A 7,095-nucleotide genomic window follows, 5' to 3' on the forward strand; every position below is an offset into this window, starting at 1 on the left:
AGGCCCAGGGCAGGCCCAGACCCACCATGGATCCAGGGTTCAGTGACAAAGCTCTTCTGCACTCCGTGAGGGGCCCCATGGCAGACCCATCCCCGGGTCCTGGACCAGTCACCAGGAGGGAGAGCTAGGGCCTGGTCGGGGTCCAAAGGGACCATGCAGTCTCTTAGAAAAGAGCGTGGAGTCTAGAGCCAGACCGTCTGGGATCAAATCGCAGCTCACTCCATCACTGACCTGCTGAGTGACCCCAGGCAAGCCTCATAAGGGCTCTGAGGCTCCGCTTCCGCATCTATAAGATGAGTGTAAAAACAGTGTCTCCTCACAGGGTGGCGAGGACCCCACGGAATGCTCAGACCGGGCCCCGGCACATCACAAATGCTGCAGAAGTGAGTTGTCATCCACATCATCAGAGGTCATGACTGCATCACTCAGAGCAAGGGTGGAGTCTTCCCGGCAAGGATTCGACTCTGTTCCAGTTTGAGGGTGCTGGGGTACTGCTCCCAGGGCTCTCCCTCCCCTTACCGGGCAAGGAGCCGGTGGGGAGTGAGAGGCAAGAGTTAAACCTCAGCTGCTTCATCATCAAAAGGACAGCAGGAGGGATGAGGCAGGGGTGAGAAGCAGAGGTGGCAGGAGGTTTTCAGGCCCCCAGGAACAATGTGCCCAAATGGCTTTCACACCAGCTCAGGGGAGCCCATGGGATGGAAACGGAAAGGCAGGCTGTGATATCTGATCCCTCCACTGACAGCCCCAGGGTCCTGGGTCCCAACCCACCAGCCCTACTGTGCACAGCCAGACCAAGAGGAAGGAACACAGAACCCACCTTCAGAGAATCGGAGACAGACTCCACGTTGGGGTCACCCAACACGGTCGTTGTGTGGCCGTTACAAACTCAACCCTCCTCTGTGCTCCTGTTTCCTCATCCTCACAAAAACATCCATGGATGGGGCGCCTGGGTGACTCCATCGGTTAAGCGTCTGACTCTTGCTGTCAGCCCAGGTCACGATCTCACAGTCAGGGGACCGAGCCCCACATTGGGCTCTGCACTGACAGCATGGAGCCTGCTTAGGATTTTCTCTGTCTCTGCCCCTTCCCCACTCTCTCTCTCTCTCTCCTTCTCAAAAAATGATAAAGAAAGAAACATAGAAAAAAGAATCCATAGATGGCTACACAGGGCCTCCTGGGGCACCTGCACGTACCAGGGATTGCAATGGTAAAAAGAGGGAGAGGGGAGAACACGCGGATAGCAGCATGAATGACTGCAGGTGTGCTAGAAATGATCAGAGATCTGAAGAGCTCAATACTTAGGAGTTTTAAAAAGGCTTCTAGACATGTGACTGGAGAAAGGCGGCCCAGTTAGTAAACGGTGCTGAGATATCGGAACCAATTCCAGACACATTAAAAATCTATATTTGAAAGAGAGAAGTTGAAGAGGGGGATATTCTGGGGGAATATCTTTCCAAACTTGGCGTTGGGAACAATTTATTTAACAAGGTGTTAAAAGCTCAGTAAGCATAAAAAAAAAAACCGATAGGTTTGACTGCAGTAAAATGTAAATTTCCTTTCACCAAATGACGGGTGAAAAGACAAATCACTAAAAGCAGAAGGCCTCTGGCATATGTACAACTAGCAAAGGATCAGTACGCAGAATACATAAAGAAGTCCTAGAAATCCACAGGAAGAAGAGAGGCAATGAGAAAAAAGACCACAGCAGGCATGTCGTAGAGGAGGAAACGGAGTGCACAGATGAACACGGGAAAAGCCGCCCGATGTCACGAGGATGCAGGGAAGTGCAAGGTAAGGTCCCCGTGAGAGATTTCACATCCATCAGGCTCACAGTGAGGAAGACATGTGACATCTGACAGCACCGAGGGTCTGAGAGGATGTAGATCAGCTGGCACCCACGGTTGATGAGTGTGAAACCTGGTCTGGCCACACTGAAAACCACTTTGGCCTTTTCTTGTTAGGTTGACCAGTCCCATACCTTAGAACCCTGCAAATCCACTCCCAGGAGTCACAAAAGGCACACCCAAGAAGAGTTCGTCGCAGCAGTGTTAGCAAGAGGAGGGGAAGAAAGGAAATGACCCAGATACTCATTGACAGAGCAATGCAAAAATAAATTGTAGCACAGTCACACAATTTCTTTCCACACTGGTGACAGCAAACTCCAGCTACACAGCAGCACAGCTCAAGCTGAGAGAGAGGGAAGTGTTGAGAACAAAAATGCAAATTTTAGAGATCTACATACAGAGAGCAAGTTTTTAGAGCTTCAGAACAAAGAAGCAATCTAATGTTTAGGCTTATTCAGTCGGCCTGTGAGCAAGAGAATGGCAAACAAACAAACACCAAATTGCAGAGAGGGGTGACCTCCAGGCAAGGAGAAGATGGAAGTGACTGGGAATGTTCTAGTTCTGGAGTTGAGCTGCGGGCCCACGGATGTTCATTGTCCCACCATCCTTCATAATGCACGAAACACATGAAGTATTAAAACAGAACAGAGGCAAAGGAGAAAAACAAGAAGAGAAACATGGTGTGGGTCCAGACACATCCAGTATGATTTCCTTGTCACAACACATAGTTCACTGTTTTCACGTGGTGTCACGGGGGGGTACCAAGAGTCCCGTCGAGAGGCCAGACCGGGAAGTGAAAGGACAGAAAATTGGACGAGGGCATTCTTCCCTCTGGGCCTCAGTTTCTCCATATGCAAAATAAGGGGGTGTACCAGCAGTGGCAAATGGCTGGCGTGCATACCCCAGGTCTCCCCTTCCTCACCCGCTGCGGACACTACTCATGGATTGCAGCACTGTTTCACATGGAGCACAGACACACAGCGTTGGGCTCCACAGCTGGGCCCTGCAGGCTGCCAGGGATGCCAGTCTGAGAGGGCACACTAAGTGATACCTACGTGCTGATCCGGAGAGAGTCCCTCCAGCTGTGGCCTCGAAGGTTCTGAAGCCTCACCAGCAGGCTTTAGCTAGTCTGAGAGGCAGGGGCCCTAGGGAGGAGCCGACTGGCTTTGGAACTGACCCTAGCCGGACCCTGGCAGTGTGCAGCCTCAGCATCTACACTGCTCACGCCTGTGGCCTCCAGTCCACCGCGGGGGAGCCCCTGCCCCCCCATCATCTGACCAGAGCCCGTGCTCCCATCCGTCGGGTGGGCAGGCTCATGTCTACGCTCTGCGGGTGAGCTCTGCTGGACCTGAAAACGGCAAGACTGGCAGAGGGCCAGGCAGGAGCTCAGCATCACCCTCTAGCCCAGAGAGCCCTGGAAGCGGCCCCGTTGTGCCAGATTCAACCAGCTCTCTGAGGCAGGAGGATGGCATTCTTTGCACCACCGCCTAGGCCTGCCTGGGCCTGCAGGCCTTTGCTCCTCTGCTCCCCTCCCTACCTGCCCCCCCTGCCCCCGCCTGTCCCCTCTTCCTCCCCTTATGGTCCCAGCTCACAAGACTCTTCCTTGGTTGTGCTATTCCATCTACCTCCCACCCCCCACCCCCTCAGTAAGTGCTGACGTCCCTTCCTCTAGACAACCAGCACATAGAGGTCAGCTTTTCCGAGGAGAGCTTGTGTGCTGGGTCTGGTCCAGTTTCTGTGGGTGTCTGTCCCCTCCAGTATGGGGAGCCCAGCAGGGTCCACCTCACAACCGGCATGAAAATAATACCATCAAACAGCCACAATTCCTTGGAATCAATTGGCTTCTTCGAGAACTGTCAACCTACTGCCTAAGCCACACAGCCAGTGACGTTGGCAGTTGGGGAATGGTACCTCCCTCCCTATTCCAACAGCGAGAAACTCAAGGGCCACAGAGGGGGGTGACTTTTCCAGCATCACTACCCACCCTCCAACCTTCTGGGAGGCTGAGAAGCTTTTCTGTCATGTCCCATCAGGGCCCTCAAACCCCAGGAAACACCTCATTTCCCCACAGCAGGGGCCTACTGAGTGACCACAGCCCCTAATCATGGAGCATCTGGTTTCATCCTGGTCCCTGCGGATTCTTTTAATAACAAGATCATGTGGAGAGACATCATACCCAGGGACGTGATGCTTCGGCGATTCGTCTCTCTTTCATTTTGTTCACCTGATACACGTTTTAAATGACTACTGGGATGTGTACACAGGAAGCCTTGATTCACTAGAAAGAACCGTGGTGGGTTTTCTTAGAAGACAAAGTCATGAATTTAAGGCATCCAGACTTGTCCAATGAACAGAGTCGAGACAAAGATGTCTCTCCGGCTGTTGTGTCTGGGAACACAGCTGCCCACACATGCCCACCACACCCTCGGATCAGAGTCTGCCACTGATATCCACGGTGTGAAAGGGCTTGGAACCCACTGTCATCTTTATCACCATCCCTCGACCCCAAGAAGCAAACACCATGAGCTTGCAATGGCACTCCAACAGGAATGCTCACTTGTGTTCCCAGGAATACACACAGACGCCAGATATTTACTTCTGGTTCCAACTTCTCCTGGGTTCATCCTCTTTCAAGTCCTGGAAACTCTGGGCACCACTTCTTGCTCTGCAATCCCTCCATCAGATCCCCCCATCGCCCACTCTCCCAGGAAGCTCCCCCCACCTGGACACCTCCAAATCCTCCTCCAAGCCATCTCTGACTCCCCCTCTTCCAGGCAGTCTCCTTGCCTTCACGCTGGCCTCTTGACACGAATTTCCTGCTAGAACAATCATAATGGGTTCAAATGCTGCTACTTGCACACCTATCTCCCCCGTCATGGGGCAGGTTGTGGGAGCAGGGCACAGGGCTGATGTACCCCCGTTACCTCCAGCCCCTCAGCATGGGCCTGGGCACATTGGTGGGGGGTGGAGTAGGGCCTCAAAGAAGCATGATCTAAATCCCTGGGCTCCGTTTTCCTCAAACTTAGAGTGTAGTGAAAGAGCTCTAATGACAAAGAAGGTAAATTCTAGGTATTCTGAACAGAGACCAGGCAATCCTTTCCTGAGTACTTCACAGCGAAGCCAAGACCTCATTGGTGAGTAACTGTCAACTGCCCAACAGTGGGAGTGAAGAACTTTCCCAGGAGAGAGAGAGTCACAGACAAATGTTGTAAGGTGGGAGGGAGCAACTTGAGTAAGGACCGAAAGGCCAGTGCCTCAGCAAAGCAATGGGGCGATGGGCAAGAGTTCATGGATTATGCGTATCTGTTAGGTTAGGATGGGTTACGCTGCATAACACACAATTCTCTAAATCTCAGTGGCCTACAATAAAGTTTATTTATGTCTCAGACTATATGCACATGTGACTCCCCTTCGTCTTCTCTCCCTTCTGGGCTCAGGTTGACAGAGCAGTCTGTCTCTATCTGGAATATTGCCATTGTCATGGAAAAAGGAAAAGAAAAGTGGTAAATTACTCACTGGTTCTTAACGCGTGTGCTCACATCTGTTTTCACTGTTCACCAGCCCCTCTGCCGTGCCTGAGGACACGTATAATCCTCCAACCGAGCAGGGCACTTCGATACAGGGCACCGAATGTGGGGGAGTGGTAATCCAGTTCCACACCTTGCTTATGATTTTGACGTCTTTCCTAGGATCAGTGAAATCTGTTGAATAAACTGTTCATTTCTAAAAATCCCTCTGGCTGTAGTGAGAGACACAGATTGGAAATGGGCAAGGGTGGGATTCGGGAGAAAATTCAGGAGGCTGCCTCAGTTTCCCAGGCACAAAAAAAAGAATAGTACTTTACACTAGGGTCATGGCAGTGGAAATGGAGAGAAGCCAAGAGATTTAAAAGATGGAAGGGTCTAGTGATGTACAAAGAGGAGCAGAGGTGAGTGAATGTGTGACCCCAGAATGGCGAAAAGATACAGCAGGCTTGGCTTCTCATGTCTTAAAGAGTTGCTGGCTCCCATCTTTGGAGAGGACCAGCTACTCTATTCTCTGCTTGTCCTTGGGCTCTCTATGTTCTCCTAAGAAATCTCCCTTCTTGCTTGAAAAAAAAGGCTGAGCTAAATAAAGATGGGAACACATGGATGTGGTGAGCAGCCGAGTGAGCTGACAAATGAGTGACCAGTGACCAGGGGAATTAATTCATGTCTCCAAGTGTTCAAAGAGTGAAGAGAAACTAGATTCAACCGGAAGAAAAAGAAAGTCCTCCCACTGGGCATGCCTCAAAAGGATCCCTCGCCTCCCTAGTGACACATCAGGCATCTTTCTTCTTCCACGGGGCTATAACCAATTTCGGCTGTAACAGAGAAAGGGGAGTGGGTGACAGAAGAAGAAAGGAGGAACAGGGAGGCAGAGGAAGGATGGGCTCCATGGACATATAGCAACCTCTATAGAATCCTCTCCTCTCCTCCTTGTGGCCTCCCTCCCTATGCTTCCTTTTCAGAGTTCCAGACCTGACTTTCAGTGGTGGGAGGGCTTGGGATTCACAAACACCTCAAAAGAGAATTTCTGTAGCAGCAGCATTAGGCCACCTTACAGGAATTTAGAGCCTTGGGGTCCACACAGGCACAGAAAGCCGTGGTGTTTCCTCTACCCTGGGTGTTCTCATTAGCCAAGAAGTGGAAGGTTCAGACACAGAACTGCATGGTTGTGGACTCAGTTCAGCGCACCCACAGGGACAGCAACCACGATGCTGCCCGTGGCAGTAGAGGGGGTGTTGTGGTCACTGCCCATGTTGCTTACAGGCTGACTCAGCTGGAGAGGCTTGTTCCAAGACCCAGCCACACAGGATGTCAGAGCTGAGAGGGCTCCAGGATTTCAACTTTCCCAGTGCCTCATTTTGCAGATAAGAAAGCACAAGTCCAGAGAGGGGAAAGACTTCCTTCAGGGCCACACAGTGGGTGGCACCGAGGGACTGGAAGCTAGCCTCTAGATGCTTGCTCGACAAAACTAATTTCCTTGGAAGGCTCCTGGGATTTTCCCCCAGAAACCCAGAATAATTAGACCCTGAAAACTCACGGGAGCACATAGTAGGTACTCAGTGGACACTGGTTGACTGAATAAACGATTATACCGGCACGCAAAAAAACAAATCTTGAAGCTGGGCTTGGGCCCCGGATCCTAAATTCAAACAGGAAGTCGTGTTCCTTTTTGGTACGGGTGAAATGGTATGGAAGAAAGCAGTGGGGGAAGGGAAGAAGTGCTG

Source organism: Prionailurus viverrinus, unplaced genomic scaffold (assembly GCF_022837055.1).
Source record: "Prionailurus viverrinus isolate Anna unplaced genomic scaffold, UM_Priviv_1.0 scaffold_76, whole genome shotgun sequence".
Taxonomy (NCBI): Eukaryota; Metazoa; Chordata; class Mammalia; order Carnivora; family Felidae; genus Prionailurus; species Prionailurus viverrinus.